Genomic DNA, 19,106 nt, shown 5'->3' on the forward strand with positions numbered 1-19,106 from the left:
CTCACATTATTGCAAAGCCGTTGGGAGGCTAGCCAATAATCTATTCTGGTATGTAGTGCATGATAAGCGGAGTAGTGTGTGTAGCCCCCTCTGGAGTGATGCCTGCTGCGCCACACATCCAGGAGATCTAATTGTACTAGTTCGGTCTGGACCACCGTGGCGGCAGCTGAAAGTCTCCGGGGGGGTCCCGCCGATCTATCTAGATTCGGGTCTAGTACTAGGTTGAAATCCCCTCCCCATAGCATGTTCTTGTGTTCATACGACTTGCTTTTCCGGGCCAACTCTGCGTAGAAATCAGGTGAGTCATAGTTCGGTCCATATACATTTACCACTAACAAATCGTGCCCCTTTCCCCGGCACCTAGATATAACATATCGGCCCTCAGGGTCAGCTTCCAGTAATGTCAGTGTGAGTTTGGAGCGTGGGTTGACCCATGTGATTGTACCCCTCGAGTGAGTAGTAAAGCCCGCTGCCACACTACAGCCCGCCAAGCCCCTGTGCGTCAGCATCTTACTAGTAAGGGGTATGTGAGTCTCCTGTATAAGTGCGAGATCTACGTGATGTCTGCGCAAGTAGCTGAGAACCTTACGCAGTTTTCTAAAGTCGTTTAGGCCCCTAACATTCCATGTCAGAGCTCTCAGGTGATCCGGCTTAGCACCCCCCTGCGGCGTAGGAGGGTCAGCTACGGCCTCGTCAGTTAGCATAGGTGTTGCGGGAAGTGTGAAAAGGTCTTAGGTGTCCCAACGGGACGAAATCGAACAGGCTGTGTGGTGTGGTGTGGAAAAGGCAGTAGCGTACACAACGGCAGCAAACCATAAGTCAGCAGGCAGCTCAATCGCAGTCAGACAAAACAACAATACATAACCAAACCCAGTCCCCAACGTTCCACCCGCCACCCACAGCAGACCCACCCCAATTTGGCCTAGCAGGTCCCCATCCCACCCAACCCTCCCGATCAAGAAAATCAACAAACCTGCATGCATTACGCTCGGGGGTAAAGGCAGCAAGCTACTCATGCTCTGCACCCAACTATCGATTCAACGCCCAGTTCCCCTCCCCCCGTCCTGCTCCACCAAATATAGATCTGAAACACAACCTGTAAACCACAGTAGTACTTCACTTCTTTCCCCCTTAGTTGTCACTTCCACCCTTGCAACCCCCCAGGTGACCACCACCACCCGCCAGTCCGTACATGAGTCATGGGGACCCAGTCCATGCGGTCAGAAAAGTTCAAGCCATAGAGGGGCCCATCTATACTCCCACATCCCAGCCCCACTTAGCTGTCACTCCATCCCTGCGTGTGTCTTCCCCCGGTTCAGTTCCTTCACTTCGCCAAGGGCCAAAAGTCTTCTACCCAAACTTCACAGATCACCAGGCGCAGGAGCTCCACTTCATTCAGTGTCAGCCAAATGACTGTCATCCGCCTCATTCCGATTATCAGGCTGTGCATCTTTCTGCTCCCTAGCCCACGTTTTCATGGCCTTCTGTAACTCCGCCGGGTCCGTGAAAATATGTGAGTGTCCTTGTCTGTTCACCCTCAATTTGGCCGGATACAACATTGCATAATCGAGGCCCATGTCTCTGAGACGCTCTTGTGAGGGGCGAAATGTTTCCGTGCCTCTTGCACCCTAGCCGTGAAGTCCGGAAAGATGGAAATCGTGGACCCTTCATATTTCAGTTCCCCTTTGGCTCTCGCCAGCCTAAGTGCTGTGTCTCTGTCTCGGTAGTTTAGTAACTTAGCTATGACTGGGCCGGGAGGGTAACCTGGTTGTGGTTTTGGGCCTAGCGTGCGATGTGCACGTTCCACGACAAACATGGCTGAGAACACTTCGTCGCCCAGCAGGGTGGTGAGCAGACGTTCTACGAACAGTTCCATCTTCCCCGTCTGGGCGGTCTCCGGAAGGCCTGTGATGCGTAGATTGCAGCGTCAGGACCTCGCCTCCAAATCTTCTGTTTTATCCTGGAGCGTTCTTATGAGTGTCTCCGCTCGCCTTCTTGCAGTGTCCAGTTCCGTTTGGGCCTCCTCTACCTCCGTGATCCGCCGGTCAGCCATGTCATGCCGCTCCGCGTGCTTGTCGAGCCGTTCCGCCATGCGGTCCATTCTGTAGGACATGGCGTCCATCTTGGATCCCAACGCCGTTATATTCGTCTGGATATTCTGCTCCATGGAGCGGAGCATGGTCTTTATGTCGCAGTCTTCCTCTTGCATCTCCCCTGTCCGCACTTCCTCGTCGCGCTGTGCCTGGGGGCTTTGCACTGGTAATCGCCTCTGCGAGAAGGGGAGCTTACTCTGTGTCCTGTCCCCCTTACCCATGTCTGGCAGGGTCTTGTAGATCGCCGAGTGCCGCCGCCGACTATGCGCAAATGTCAAAGGGACTGCAGTGGCACGGTCAGATGCCTCCACTTCAGATTGCTTCTCCCGTTTCCCAGTGAAAAAAAAATTGACTCTACCTCTCCCTCTGACTCTCTCAGTGGGATGGAGAATGAGTGTGTTCGTCCTGGCCCGGACGCGTGGGCCTCCACTCTGTGTAGTCTCTGTCCCTGCTACCGGTGTATGAACCAGGCACGTCGAATATTGGAGCAGGCTTCTGGAGGGGTCACTGTCGCCCTTGATGCACAGTCACTGATCGTCTCGTGCTGCAGAGTTGTCACTGGATGAAAGTGCTGGTGGGGGGTAGGGTGGCCCCCCCGGACTCTCGGGCTCGCCGCGCCTCTGTTTCCCTTCTGTGTGTGGATCCCGCACCGCTCACCGCAGCCTCCCCCGCTCACTGTGTTAGTCGCGGTCAAAATGGCGCCGCCGTTTCAAACAATTCCGGCAGAGCGGACTCACCGTCGTCACTTGGGACACACTGCGGCTGTCCGCAGCGGCCACAGCAAGCCTGTCGCGGCGCCCGCTTCCCCTCTCCGCATCCGCTGCAGCCTGGTGTGTGTTCGGGGTGAGCCGCCGAGGTGGTCGCTCCCGCCAGCCGCCCCACCCCTCACTGAAGGCGGATCAACAAGTCACTTGAGGCCGCGGTCTGCGGGCCTACTCAGCGCTCGGGAGTGCACGTCGGTAGCCTCCGTCCGGATCACTGCGTGCCCTTCTCAGACGGATCGGATCGGACACTTAAGGTTCCGCCAGCATTGGGGGTGTCAAGGGTGTCGATACCAGGTCGTTTCTTCAGGATAGAGCAGGATTTTGTCGGTGGTGCCTGCGGAGCTCGGGTACTACGCGGCCATTCCTGGTGCTCGCTAGCTCCGCCCCCCCATCTTGGACAGATAATTCACTGCTAGATTACTGGCCTTCCTCCTCTGCCTCAGATGCAGAGTCTGTATCATAATCATGGTCAGAAAAGACTCGAAAAGCATACCAACAACCTACTTAGTGGTCATCCTGCGGCTAGCCATAATCGTTAGTTATACAAGTAAACAAATCAACTGTACCCACCACTATGTAAAAAAAGTAATTAACACAGTACAGATTTATTAAACAAAAAGAAAAACTACTGGCATGTAGCAGTTGCAAGGTGAAGTCAATCAATACAAAGCACACAAAGACCTGTATACTGTAAAACAATACCAGTCATTTGCCAGAGACCGCTAGAATCACCAGCACCTACTCTGCACAGACACAGCAATCACCAACGATATCCCACTAGAAAAGAAAACAAAAGAATTTGCACACAAGGCAACACAATACACATTGTGCAAAAGTACAAGGAACATGTCACACACATTCAAACAGAAGTTAAATAGGCTGCTATAATTCCAACATTTCCCCAAAACGCATGCATGCAGGTCATTGATACTCATTTAGAGTAAACAATATAAAAAACCCTTTACTTACCAAACACTTGCAACTACACAATCTGCAAATCTACCAGGGCCGAAAACGCAAGCACAAGTTACACCAAAGTAAAACAAAAAATTTGCACTAAAATGAAAAATAGAAAAAAAAAGTTATGATCACAAATGATGGCAAAACACGGAAGACCATCAGCGTAACTACATTTTACACACAAACATTCCCTGGTGGTCTAGTGGCTTCTGCCCCCCCTTGAGGGCACATGGGCTAAAAACGCAAGGCCTATCTGCCTCCAATGGAGAGAAGTACAGCCAAAATATTCACCCTCAAAAGGGGAGCAACCCTTGCCCAAGGGACCACTCACCAAAACATTTTGCGCAATAAGCAATACAATCTATGGTGGACTAGTGGCTTCTGCCACACTCTTGTGGGCCGATGGACCTAAAAATATAAGTCTGATCTGCCCCAAGGTGGGCAGAAATGGCTAAAACATTCACCCTCAAAAGGGTGCCCTTGCCCAAGATTGCTCTACATTGGTATGCCAAACCTCTGACCCTTACTTCATCAGGCAGTCAGAGGAGTGTGTCAGCTATGGAGACGATCTAGGTTACTGACATACTCTGTGTAAATCAGGTGAGCAGGCCATCAGTTTGGTTGAAAGGGTATTCCTGCGACCAGTTGACTGCAGTTTGCGCTTAACGCTTAGATTTTAAATGTATGCTTTAGTAATTCATAAATCTGGTTCTCCTTATTGGACTTTTGCCATTTTTGTCATTTTATAATTTAAAATATTCTTAATTTTTCTAAATTGATTTGGGATTTCTATTGTTTTTAACTTTATTACTGTTTTGGTACTGGTAATTTACACATTTCCCCTCAATTAAGCCTGTCTGCTTTGTGCCATGTTACAAGGGGGTTGAGCTCTGGTTAATTTGGTGACGTTGGAGTTTCACCATAACAACGACTGTGTTTATTACTTAAGGTAGGTAGTCAACCCCCCTTACCTAAAACCCAATTTCTTATGATTTGAAAATGGAATGTGGAAATGGTACAACTATTGGTACGTACAGGTGATTAACGAGTAAATGTAAACTTGTACTAATGGTTACAGAGTAATGGTGCAAATGTGAATAAGTGCTAGGATTAATGAGGGAGGGTTTAAACGTGTTCATGCAACCAAGTCTTCTAAGTATTGGAGCAAATCTGAACAAGCATTCAAGATCAAAGCTTGATGATGCAAATCTAAAACTGCAGTAAGGATGGGGTCCATCTGAACATACACACTTGTCATACTTTTTGACAGTGAGGTGGGCATTCTTAGCACCATGATGTCCACTCTTGTGTAATGCTTGCACTGGTGTAGCTGCGGTGATTCTAAGCATATTGTAAGCATTTTTAGAGCAATGGTAGCCATTGTTATTCTAATGCATGTCCCGACATAATGTTGGTACTTTTTTTTTATATGTTGTGGGCAGTCTTGGCAGGATAGTGCTTACTCTGGCATATTATTGGTATTTTACATTATTACTATTGTCCTCTGAGGTCTCGGCCTGTAACGCTGGTGTAATCTACCTGCATCTAGCAAACACTCGCTCATGCTGTTGGTCCAGCCAAACTTTTAAATTCCTCCCATCTCTGAATTATTTTCCCATCATCACCATTTAGGCATTTAGTACATGAACCACGGGGATGACTTGATATGGGTCATTATAGTTCCTGTTAATGCTGGCTGCCTTTGTAGCATACTAAAATAGAATACAAATGAGATGGCTACTTTATTATTGCCATCTCACGATGTTGTTATTGGTTATTCCATATTGTTCAGAGTTCAAACAATTGTTACATCTAATATAGACTAAATTCATATTGGCTCCCAGCCTCCTGTGCAAGGTGATGCTGAGGCTGGCATTATAGCTTTTTGTAGTTTTCATTTTGGTTTACTTAATTAAAAGTAAAGAAAACAAATTTAAAAAATTTGTTCGGGCTTCGTCAGAGTCATTTTGTGCAGAAAGTCAATATGTAAATGAGATGTCGGCTCAAATTGACGTAGATACACGTGAAAAATTCCATGCAAGTGACTACTAAGAATTGATTAATGTGCTGATCCTTGAAAATGGTGATCAATTATCAGTAGTTCTTACTATCCAGAGCAGTGGTTCTTAACCTGTGATCCATAACTCCTAATCAGGGTGTCCGTGACTGTTTGCAAAATTGAATCAAATTTGAAGGCTAGTAAAGAATATTTACATTACATTCAAATTTTAAAACGCTCTGCAAATGTGAAGGAATTTGAAATTGGAATCTAAAAATGATGTTGATATCCTTTGCTTGATTTGTGGGAGTAGCACAAATACAGTAAAAGGAATCTAGTACGGACAGATGGTGGCCACAATTGAAGCTCCTGCAGACAAAAAGAGAGCCTCAGTTATTTATTTATTTGTTGATCTCCACTCGTTTCTGTAGTACTTCGTTTCCAGAAGTGAACGACTAGGTGGTCCCCAGGAGTGAAAATTTTAAGAGCCACTGTTCTAGGTTATGAACACCATATCTCACCAATATGCTATAATGCAACCACTCCAGCCTGTACTTTATACATTTTCTTTTGCTGTGAAAAAGAACTCTCTCCACTGATATTTAGCTTTTTTTATTTTTTTTTAGGCTCTCAGTGTGATATTATTGGCATACACTTTTAAAATAATTGCATGATCAGTTTCATGGGGTGTATGTCAACATTTCCTTACTTACAGAAGTATGTCATAATCTGAAGCTGTTTGTAAAACAAATTTTCTTTTAAACTTTTAAACTTTTTTTGGGCTGATCGGTTTAATTAGTGCTGTACAAAATTTGAATTATGCTGGAGTAATTAGAGTAATTTCTATAATTTCGTGTTACTCTTTTGATGAGAATTTTTCAAAAATTGTGCTATCAGGCCCGTTAAAGTAACAGTGAGTAGTTTAGCACACAAATCCTACTACAGGAGCACAGGAACAATGAACTTAGAAAGCACAAGTGGTTGCTGGCTGCTGCTGTGTGTGTTCTGTTGCCTGTAGAGCTATTTACTTAGCACAAAATACATCCTTGTGTCTATTTCGGACGCAATGGTGCATTTGGCACTAAGAATATAGTGCTGAATTCCCTTCTCCACTCACAGGGCTTGTTGATAACCATAAAGGTTAGTCGACTTTCTGCATGGATAGGGAGTTGATAATCTGTGGAGCTTGCTTGCTTTTCATCATATGACATCTTCAGTAGAAAAGAATTGTAAAGCTATCAAATCTGTATCACTCATTTCTAAATAAGGCTGTAAATGCAATTGAGTGGGTAGACATTTTAGGCAAACCTTTATCGACAATATTCAATGACTGGTATATTTCTTTGGTCCAACAGACATTGGTTGCCATTGAGTGGAAGGTGATTTTCAAGGAACGCGCATGTCTGGTAGAGATCAGTAAAGAGGATAAGCTTCTACCATGTGTAGTTACCTCTCCAGTCATCCCTATCTCATTTATAACTGGGGAATGCGATTTTACTAACTAAGTTCTGTGAAGGTGATAAACGTTCCAACTTCACTAAGTTGCACCCTTGCAAAACTTACCCCACAGAATTTTCCCTTGAAGAAAATCCATATTGGAAACAAACAAAAAAAACTATTTACAGCAATTACTTATTTTGCAGGGAAAAAAATGGATATGCAGTACACTTTGAATCAAACATATATATATGTGGAAGATGAACCTCACTGAGGTAATCCACAACGGGTGTTAACAACATGAGAACAAACAGACATGAGAGATTAAATGACCATCAGTTGTATCCACAATTTACATCAAGGAGAACACTAATGCACCCAGAAGTCACATACACATATTTAAAGGGCCAGAGTCTTTAAGGTCAATGATGTGTCGGACCGTGATTAATGCAGGATCATGATCAGGACTTCAATAGACATGCTTGATTACATTTCTTGGTTTTCAAAGAATAAATGTCCTCTTATGTATTATTAACAACACCTGTGGAGGGAATTGGGAAGAAGAAAAGAGTAAAAATAGAAAAAGCAGAAATCAGACACATGTACCAATTTGAGCAAGAGAATGCAGTTGTACTAAGGTAAAGCATGATATATATGATAAACATGCCTATAATGGTGCATTTGCAATACAGGCAGTGAAAAAAACAATTAACCGCATCAAAAACGGACGAGAAGGAGACTAGACCGCGTCATAGGTATACCAAAATTGGTATTCTATCATGCCCCGTGCATAGAGCAACTGATAATACCGTGTGGGCCCGTCTAGGTATCCCTGAACCTTCACGCACAGATTACTGTAGGCTAGTGTTGTCACTTTAACTCCTTTATTTTTGTTTAAGGTCCCAAATTAAGGGTAGAAGTTTTTATCAGCTGCATAACAAGTGTCCAATTGATATGCCCAGTTCCTCAAGCGCTTTTCTTTTCGGCTGTCCCAGGGCTGTGGTCCTCAGATGGGGGGATGAGACACAGAGAGAAAAGAAATAAAGTTAAGAAAACTAGTTTCAGGCTACCAGCCTCTTTGATAACTAAAGGGGTTTTGGGGTTGTGCACACCCCCACCAGTGCCCTAACAGTGCAGTGCCTAGGTGAGGGATTGAGTGACTAGCTTGGTGTGCCTCCTAGTTCTGCCCACCAACCCTTGAAGGAAAATAGTCGTGCAGCTGGTACTTGCCTGTATCAATGACCATCCTGGGCCGTGGTGAGGGGAGATCCAGCCTCTTAGGTTCCCTCGGGAGTACAGGTCCCGAGCGCAGTGTTCTGGGAGTGTCTGTCGTGGTCTCAGTTAACCTCCTGCTCCAATGGCTCCTCTGTTGTCGCCTGAGAATCTGTATTCCTCTCCTCCAGTCTCCTCGCCGTTGCTCCTCGTGGTCCGTTTGCGCCGTTGGTCTTCCTCTTCCCCGTCCTCTGGATGCCGAGCACCTGTGCTCTCCCCCGTTGTTTCTTTTCTACCCTCGTCGATTGCGACGACGCCTTCGGTCTAGAACATCTCCCTTACTTCCTGGTTGCCGTAGGACCACCGCCATTTTGGAATTCTCGTATTCGTGTTCAGCGGACTCGTCACACCATGCTATAAGAAAATTAGAAATCCATATATCTATCGTAGCATCAGAAGGACAACATCACGGGGTTTAAGAGACATGGCCAAACAGAGGTAATAAATCTAAATCCAAAATAGAAAACCCAAGTTACGCACTATAACAATTAGTCAGTTTACAAGTAAACCAGTAGTAGGCATTAAAACGTACAAAGGTAGTATTTACATAGGCAAATTTCAGCTCAATCCACAATGCGGAGAAGTATGTAGCCTTCACGGGAAAAGGTCCCATGGAGAGCAATGCTCAATCCCAGGGTCAGGAAATCTACAGGAGGCACACGATTTAGAAAGGGGAAAAAGAGTGTCCTCTTTAACCTGGGGAACAACGAGTAACACTTACCGGCAAGTATCAATGCCGTGATGCGATGACGGGAGCCTCCAACCACAACAGTGAGTCAATCAGAGGAGTGAGTGAAACTGGCTTATATGGGTGAAAATAGAGGAGGGACTAAGTCGGCAGTGGTGTTGGCCATTTTGGAATACTGATTATGGCTGCGTGAATAGAAGGACTAGATCAGTAATGGTGATGGTGTTGGCCATATTAAGCACTGTACGGATCATAATATTATATGAGTATACGAAATGAAAGTGACAAGGCAAGAAATTATGGAGGAATTTAGGAATAGGGTTATGTAATTTCCAGAGGAAGACATGTAGTCCAATTATCTTCTTAGTTCATATAGGATGGTGGAGCAATATTAAAAAAAAATGTGGGACACAATCATGTTGGGCATGGGCCATTGCTCAGACGGTTCAGCCATCCTGCCCTCTTGCACTTTTTACCAATTTTCCCTCACAACTTTTGTGTTACCACAGATTTCAAATTGATCAGCTAATGACACTGGGGACCCTGTGTCCCAACCGAAACCCTTACCGGAAAACACTGCTCAACAACTACGCATCCTCTTTGTCCTGATAATGCCGTAACCAATCATCAAGATGGTCACCCTTAACTAGCATACAAGCCTTTTCCCATATTTCCATGTGCCCCCCGTTCTCACCTACTGCTTGCATTTACTTGCTGTCATCTTGATGCTGGTTCCACCGTCCTGCCTGCATCCCCACGTATTACCTCCAACCGCATAACACTGTACAATGGAATGTCTTCCTCAACACTTTAAACATTCGTTTATCTTGTGAAGTTACAGGTCTGTTCCATCAATGTCATGTATAATGTCTAAAGAAATAAACACACTTGTATGCAAAGTCAAATTTAAATAATTAAGGAAACCTAGCTAGAAAGATACTCTTTACAACAGAATTAGTAGGCGGCTCCATACGTTTTATTTGTGGTCCAACATGTGCACTCGTCGAAAATCCACTTCCTGAAACACCACTGTGTGCGATTTCTATATTGTTGGTTCATACACACTGTAGTTTTTGCACAGTTTTTGGATGTTTTCTCTCTCCTACATTCCAACTTGGTTTATTGTGAACTGGGATTGAATATATCAGGGGCTATTCATTCAGTCTCTGTTAATAAACCTAAAGCTTTCCTTCAAGGAAACAGCAGACTAAAGGTAAATGTTCTCAACAGTACATTTGTTCTAATGAAGAGCTTTCAGAATTTGAGGTAACGCTACAGAGCCGTTTAGTAACCATGCTAATTGGGACTACTAGATCACAATTCACTGCTCGCTTAATGATCCTGATCCTTTCTAAAGTGAAACTAATCTTAGGTCACATCATGTTAAGGCTCACGCAGAAACAACAATGCTGGGCCATTTAATTTCTAGCAGTGAACCCAACTCACTAATTTTTGACATCTATTTTCTAAACTGTGGGACATTAACGCAAACAATGATTATACACTGTCAAAGGTACTGAATCAAATAACTTTGTACAGAAATTCCATTAAAAAATAGATGAGCTCAATGCTGCCATTGTTTTATGCCCATCTATTGAAGTGTCAGACATTACCGTGATGCCTCGGATAGAGCCCCACGACTTGATAGAATTCCCCTAGATGTCTATAATTTACTGGGAGCGCTAGAGGGCGCGCACACGGAATGGCTGCCTAACAGCGTAGCTCCCGTTCCCTGCAGCTTTGATCCTTTATTAATCCTCGCCACCTGAGGAGCTATCTCTCTCAAACTTAGCGGAATCGATGCCGTAAAGACTCAACTGCACTTGTTCCAATTTTCAGACCGCTAGCGGACACCTGCGACGAGATAACAGCTCCGTTAGATTAGCCTGCGCTGCCCCTGGAGCCGCTGTGACGAGGAGCTCGGACGCTGACAGGCACGCAAGTCCGGTGCGCGCCAAGAGGCGGGAGGCCCAGAACGGAGATCTGGCTGTGGAGACCTGCTGTGCCCTCGCGACAACTCAAGCCGCCGATCCCTGCCTCAGAGAGCAGCGAACCGAAGCATTGCCGGAGGCTGACTACCGGCGTGTGACAGCAGAAGCGGAGCCTGTGCAGTGCCCTGCTGGGGACGGCGTGAAGTGGGGAGATCGTCGCTGAGACGCTGGCCTCCCGATCTCAGGTACTGGGCGCAGCGGGGAGCGGACACACATCCCCGATGTCGGCAACGGAATAGCCGCCTGGACGGACTATAGCTGTGGACAAAGTGGGGGAGGCCACGTCATTAGTACTCTGGTGCCGTCCTAGTGGCCTGAGAGCGGTGCGTTAGAGCGATTACGAACACGCTTGTGGTACATCGGAGAGTGTGGACGCTCTGTCCCCCCAAGCAGCGCGCCAACCTTGCCTTGCCTCACTTCACCTGCAGCTGGGGTGGATTGCGGGACTATCAGCCTGGCACCGCTATATTGACATCGGGGGGCACTACGGCCTACAGCACCGGAGGGGCTGGGAGCTACTGAGGTGCTGGGCGCATAGATTGACCGGCCTTGAGGGAGTTTTCGAAGTGCGGCACTCACTGCCTCTGCGCCCCCCGGGTCATGTCTGCCATATCTGTACTATGTGTAAACCTGCAACCCGGAACCTACTTGGTGCTACCCCGTCTGGAATCCTCTGACTACTGGCTGAGTCTGCTGCATTGCTGAACATACATCTCTTCCCCAGGAGTTGCTGAATTCCGCGTACTGCTGGCACTGCTCCTTACTCTGGGATACGTTGGAAGGAGCTCTGACACCTCCGTTGGCGGGGTGGCGCTCCCCCACTGATTTGGCGCGTCCCGCGACGGCGGCCCCAGTGAGGCGCAGAAGCACGATGGTGCGCCCAGAGAACCGCCAAACAAAAATCCACTTCGAGGGCACCAAGAAGGGGTTGAAACCAGGCTCGGTCGAGCCAGAGTCTAGTGGCGCGGATCATGCTGCTGCGCCCTCCCCAACGACTGAGTTGGATATGCACCGCTTGTTTCAAGAAATGCGCCAGGGCTTCGCCACAGTGGTGGAGAAAGTGGACAGGATGTCCTCCAGAATGGATGCCCTGGTGCACAAAGTTGACCAGCATGAGGAAAGGATCACTGCGACGGAGCAACGGATATCGGACAACGATGACCTCACTGCCACTCATACCTCCCAACTTGCCCGCATGGACAATATCCTTCGAGTTATTGCAGCCAAGAATGAGGACTTGGAAGCCCGCAGCAGACGCAATAACATCCGCGTCACGGGCGTTCCGGAGTCCACAGACACTGGCAGGATGGAACTCTATGTGGAGAAAATCCTCCGAGCATCAATAGGGGAGGATGCCTTTTCACCCCAGTTCATTGTTGAGAGGGCGCACAGGTCTTTGGCTCCCGTCCGGAAACCTGGAATGCCGCCTAGACCAATCATCGCTCGCTTGCTGAATTACCGCGACCGAGATGTCGCCCTGAGAGCTGCTCGGACCAAACAGGCCCTACACTACAACGGCATCACGTTCTCCCTTTATCCTGACTTCACTCCCCTCGTGCAGGAAGAACGACGTAAATTCCTGGCTGTCAAAAAGAAACTACGAGAGGCTCAGTTGGACTACGCCTTGCTATACCCGGCGAAGCTGAGGGTGACACACCAGGGTAAGCAGCGTTTTTTCACCGACCCGCAAAAGGTTGAGGACTATTTGAAAGCTCTCCGCAAAGCACAGAGAGGCAGACGGGACGGTCACGCAGACCCCGAAGATGATCCACCTTTGGTTGAAGATGACAATTGATACACAGTGTCCCTCCAGGGCAGTTCTGGCCCAGTGCTATCTTGCTGAGTTTGCCCTACTGATACTTATCCAGATGGTATTGCCGCTTCTTTCGCAATATGAGACTACCTGACTCCTCTAGTGGTGCGATACTACAGGGACCACTCTCCCCACCCTAGCCTCTATCGAGGGAGGTATAGAGTGAGAGGCTATCGGGGGGAGTAGTGGCTGTGTGCCCTTGATGATGATTTCCCTACGGGTGTACCCCACTCATGGGCACAAGTTGTGGGAGTTCTGGGAAGGTGGGAGGTGGGGGGGGTGTGGGGAGGCATGGCTGCTGGCATGATTGGGATGCAGTAGTGGGAGGGGGGTTGAGTTCCATTGGGGGGGTTGGTTTAATGAGGACAACGACTGGCTGATTGGTCATTGTATTGTTTGGCATCATTTACGCGTTGCTGAATTTCTCGCATCCACAATGGCATGTCACATGGTTATGATTTATTCTCTGTTTTGGCGGGAGCAGGGTCTGATGGGCAATTGAAGTGTTTATCATGGAACATACGCGGACTCAATAATGCTAAAAAATGTCGAAATGTTGTTGCATACTTAGATCGCCACCAGGTTCAAATTGCCATGTTACAGGAAATGCATATATTGTCACAAGCGCGCTCTACTTTTGGCTGTAAATGGGCTATTGCCCGTGCATTCTCCTCTTACTCCACTTATGCGAGAGGAGTTGTTATCCTAATTAAACGCACAGTGCCCTTTCAGGTGTGTGGGGAGCTCGCGGACACAGAAGGCCGCTTCGTATTACTATGGGGACGACTGGGTCGCAATACCATCACACTAGTAAACTGTTATGCGCCCAACTTAGACATGCCCCTCTTTTTCACCACACTCTGGGGTAAAATTTTAGACGTAGGATCCCGGCATGTAATTTGGGGAGGAGACTTTAACATAGCACTGGTGCCCCGGTGGGATAGGGCGGACAGAGCGACACATTACAAGCCCAGATCAAGGGAGGCGTTGGAGGGTGTGATCTCTGAGGGCAATCTGATAGACTCCTGGCGACACCTACATCCTTTCCGCACAGAGGGTACTCACTTCACCACACTGACCGGCACATGGGCACGCCTCGACTATTTTTTCATGTCTAGAGAGATATTCGCAGAAGTGACGGATGTAGTTCACCTCCCGAGGACATACTCTGACCATAGCCCAGTCCTTCTGACCCTACGAGTGCCTGGGTGGGATAATCCTAGGCCACACTGGCGGTTGCAACCAACGGCCTTACTGGACGCGGTATTCCGCACGGAACTTGGCGAAGAGATCACTGCTTTTTTCCCCAGAAATAAAGGTTCCGTTGACTCTGTTGAGCATATTTGGGAGGCATTCAAGGTCACGATCAGGGGCCACTGCATGTCAAAAAGCTTTGGGGTCTTGCGCGATATCCAACGCACACTCCGAACACTCGATGGTGAGCTGAGGGCATTGGAGGTGCGAATGATAGAGGGTGATAGCACTGACGCACACGCTGAATTTAGGGACAAACTCACACAACACGAGGAGGAAGCGAATAGGGAAGCCAAGTTTAGGGGCAAATATTGGCAAGCGAGGAAATACTGCGAGGGGGATAGGCCTGGCAGGGCACTGGCCATGTTGACACGAACACCACACACCAATAACACGATCATTGAGGTGGTCACTGATCAGGGACACACCGTTAGGGACTCCGATGACTTGCTTGCCGCTTTTGTTACCCATTACCGCGCGCTCTACACCACAGCCACCACTATGGATGTCCAGTATGACGACTTCCTGGGCGACATAGCCCTTTGCTGGCTTAGTGATGTTGATAGGGCTTTCCTAGCTGCCCCTTTCAAGATAGAAGAAATCAGGGATGCTATCATGTCACTCCAAAATGGGAAGGCGCCCAGCCTGGACGGCCTCCCCGTCGATTCTACAAGACCTACGTGGACACTATGGCCCCGGTCCTCCGCGAGGTTTTCGAGGAGTCCTTAGCTGATGGCATCCTTCCCTGCTCCATGCGGGAAGTCGTCATCACCTCATTATTGAAACCTAACAAAAACCCCAAGGCCTGTGACTCTTACCGGCCACTCTCGCTCCTGAATTGCGATGTTAAAATCTTGGCCAAAGTGCTAGCCACCAGACTATCTCTTCTTATGACCCGGATTGTTTTACCTGATCAGTCTGGCTTTGTCCCGGGCCGTTCCACTTCCCATAACCTGCGGACTTTGTTTTCCTTACTCCACACGGTCCTCCCTGACCTCCCTGTTGCGGTAATCTTCCTAGACCCCACTAAGGCCTTCGACTCTGTCGAGTGGCCGTACTTGTTCACTGTCCTGGCCCGTATGGGTTTCCCCGCACTATTCATTTCCTGGGTCAAGTTGCTATATACACAGCCCACTGCGAGAGTACAGGTCAATGGTCGCCTTTCCACATCACTTTCCATTTCCAGGGGCACCCGGCAGGGATGCCCGCTGTGCCCTCTCCTGTTCGCGATTGCCGTTGAGCCCCTCACCTGTCGTCTCCGGCAGCTTCATCGGGATGGCGCAATTCGCTGCCTTCAGCGCCAGATCGATGTATCGTTATATGCAGACGATATGACCCTGTTTGTCAAAGACCCATTGCATAACCTGAATCCCCTACTCAGGGAGTTTATCTTTGGCAGAATGTCTGGCGTACAGATTAATTGGGCGAAGTCCCTCTTTTTCCCGCTCACGGACGCGGTACCTGACTTCCCTCTGGACTACCCCCTAGAGTGGTGTCGTACTGATCTTCGATACCTGGGTATCCAGATTTCACGTGACAAAGACGAGACGATCCGCTCCAACTATGGCGTTGCCATCACTAAGCTCACTATACTGGTGGACCGCTGGATCTCCCTTCCTATTTCCATGGCAGGTAAGGCGTCACTTATCAAAATGGTAGTGCTCCCACGCTTCCTTTATCTCTTCCTTAATATCCCCTACCATCCGGGCGCCTACTTCTTTAAAACATTGAAGTCGGAACTCTGTCGCTTATTTTGGGGGGGTAAAAGTCCGAGGCTGAAGTGGTCCATGCTGATACAGCCATACGATAAGGGGGGTTTCGACCTCCCCGACTTTGAGGTCTACTATCTATGTGCTCAGGCACACTATGCCTATCACTGGCTGGCTCCCACTCCCTTTATGCCTCAGTTGGTGGTGGAAGACTGGATTGCCAACCCCCTGCCTCTCAATGGCCTCCTTCATTGTCCGACTTCGGCCATTACGACACCGTATACCTCCGTCACATGCACTATTGACGCATGGCGTAGTGTGGCTAAATAACTAGACTGTAGCCTGCTGTACTCCCCTCGAATGCCGCTGGCATATCACCCTAAGCTTGAACTCCTACAGGAGCGTGGCTTCCGAGTGCTCTGTGAGACTCTACATATCAATTGCTGGGGAGATCTCTTCTCTGCAGGCCGCTTTAAAACTGCAGACGTATTCTTTACGACGCACAACCACATCCCGCTTGAGGTATTTTATTATTTACGACTGCGCCAAGGGATGCGGGATATCCTCCCTAACTTCCCCGAGGAGCCTGAGATCACGCCCCCGCTCCACTTCCTGCTTTGCTCACAAGATGGTTCTCATCTGGTGTCGGGCATGTATCGCCACGTCAGGGCATGTGGCCTCAGCGAGAACACATTGGACTGCTGAGCTAGCCATTGATATCACTGACGACCAATGGTTATACTGCTGTACCCTCACGGCCCGTATATCGGCCAGCTGCAGGCTCAAGATAATTCACAACAAATTCTTGCAGCGCCTATATTACACCCCTATGAAAAAATACAGGTTTCAATTGTCTGACAATGATCGTTGTGAGCGCTGCCGTGCAGAGCACGCAGGTTTCTTACATCTTGCCTGGGAGTGCCCCCCTGTACAGTCCTACTGGCAGCAGGTACATAGCGCCCTAGAATCCATGACTGGGGAATCCATAACTCCAGACCCGGTACTAATGCTTTTGGGACACACACCCCTCATCCCTAAGACATGCAGGAAATTCGTAGATATTGCACTCCTCCTAGCGAAGCAGCGCGTAGCATGCAGATGGGGTCGTGGCAGGGCCCCGAAGTTTACGGAATGGATCGCCGATTTGACACATAGCCAGGAGCAACACACAGTCTTTGCTGATTTACTCCCACTATCTAGCAGGCCGAGAGACATTTGGGAACCCTTGGTTGGATATCTTCAGGTCCAGGCAACTCGAAATGACAGCTCGGAGGGGGGCGATCTCCGTGGTGATGGTGAGGTCCAGATATAGAGTGTCCGCACGCTCAGATAAACTTGACCTGGATGCGCTTTTGATTCTGCTCTATTGTGTTGTGTGTCAGTGTACCCTTCCCTTTCCCCGCTGACCATTCGTTATCCACTGTTCTTCTGCTTCTATATTACTGATGTGGCCCCCTGTGCTCCTTTTGCGCTATGCTGTGACATGAGTTTCACTTGATGTACATCGATACTAATGCCTTGCCCTCGATTACTGCGCAGACTCCCTCCTATACCGTTCTAACATCACTAGATATGTGCTATTGTGTTGTGATATGCTGTAACAGATGCATATTTTGGATGCTACCTCATTGACTGTACGACCTAGCCACTGTATTGTCCTTTTGTTTTTTTTGTATGTTTTTGATGCAAAAACACTAATAAACAGAGTTTAAAAAAAAAAAAGATGTCTATAATTTACTGGAATTCTGGACTCAACTAATCATGAATGTGATAAAAATGCACCATTGTGGGACCCCTCAATCAATCAAGTGACTTGTAAAGCATGATTACTTGTCCGTATGAGTCTCAAGGCGCTGGAAGGGGAGGGAGGGCTGCTGATGTGTCACAGGCACTGTGGTTTAATCGAAGAGCCGGGGCTTGAGGTCCTACCTACTTTTGGGCAGTCACAGTGATTACCTTAGGTAGAGAGCAAAGGTGTTCCAGGTCTTTGCTGCGAGGTAAGAGAACAATCTTCCCCCGGCTATGGTTTTGCGGATACGTGGGGGCGGCCAGAGCCAGTTTGGAGGAGCAGAGGTCTCTGGTGGGTGCGTGAAATGCGAGGCAGTGGTTAAGGTATGCAGGTTCTGCATTGTGTAGGGCTTAGTAGGTGTGTGTGAGGAGCTTGAAGGGGATTCTTTTGTTGACTGGAAGCCACTGGAGGTCTCTCGGGTATCTGGTGAAGTGGATGCAGTGCAGGATATTGAGGATGAGTCTGGCGGTGGCTTTCTGGATGCTCTGTAGTTTCTTGAGGAGTTTTTGGGTGATGCCAGCATAGAGTGTGTTTCCATAGTTGTGTTTGCTAATGATGAGTGTGTGGGTGACAGTCTTTTTGGACTCGGTAGGGATCCACTTGAAGACATTTCTGAGCAGGCATAGCCTGTGGAAGCAGGATGAAGAGATGGCGTTGATCTGGTGGTTCATGGTGAGCGAGGAGTCCGAGAGGATGCCGTGATTTTGTGAATGGTCTTTGGGTGTGACAACCTGGCAAGTTGCTATCATTGTTCCCATTTTCAAAAAGGAAGACAGGAGTCACCCTCACGGTTATCAACTGATTTTCCTGCTGGATAGCATAAGAAAGATCCTGGGTAAGCTCATCTTAGGACATTGTGCTTTCGGACATCCAGTTCGGATTTCCACTTCGCCTGGAAAACTGTTAAACAATTACTTAATCTGTTCATCTTGCTTTTATGGACCTAACATGTGCTTTGACACAGTTGATCGAACTAAACTGTGGTCCGTTATGGCCGACCTAGGGATTGACAGTGTCATTTTTAACCTGCCCTTTAGGCTTCTTGCTAACACCACAGCCAAAGAACAATTCAGTAGGGGTGGGCTCCTTACCGATGAATTTCCCTCTCAGTCCAGGGTAAGGCAAGGCTGTGTCCTGGCCCCTTTCTCTATTTAATCTATATAAACGGTGTTGAGCCTCCTCTGTGTGGGGTGGTGAGGAGCATGTTGAAGTTTGCTTCTTGTTATGTCCCTTTCCTGCTCTATACAGATGATGCAGAGCTAATAGCCAGAACTGCTAATGGGCTTCAAATTCTGGTGCTAGAGAACTTCCCTGTCTTTTTTTCCCCTGTTCGGCCG

At 48.0% G+C, this 19,106-nt stretch overlaps 1 protein-coding gene across 5 annotated transcripts in view; it reads left to right on the forward strand.

The window, feature by feature from the left end:
- Positions 1 to 19,106, forward strand: part of ATP8B4 (ATPase phospholipid transporting 8B4 (putative)) — a 4,589,528-nt gene that overhangs the window by 341,897 nt on the left and 4,228,525 nt on the right. The gene's annotated exons all lie outside the window — the stretch shown is intronic.

This window comes from Lissotriton helveticus, chromosome 3_2 (assembly GCF_964261635.1).
Source record: "Lissotriton helveticus chromosome 3_2, aLisHel1.1, whole genome shotgun sequence".
Lineage (NCBI taxonomy): Eukaryota > Metazoa > Chordata > Amphibia > Caudata > Salamandridae > Lissotriton > Lissotriton helveticus.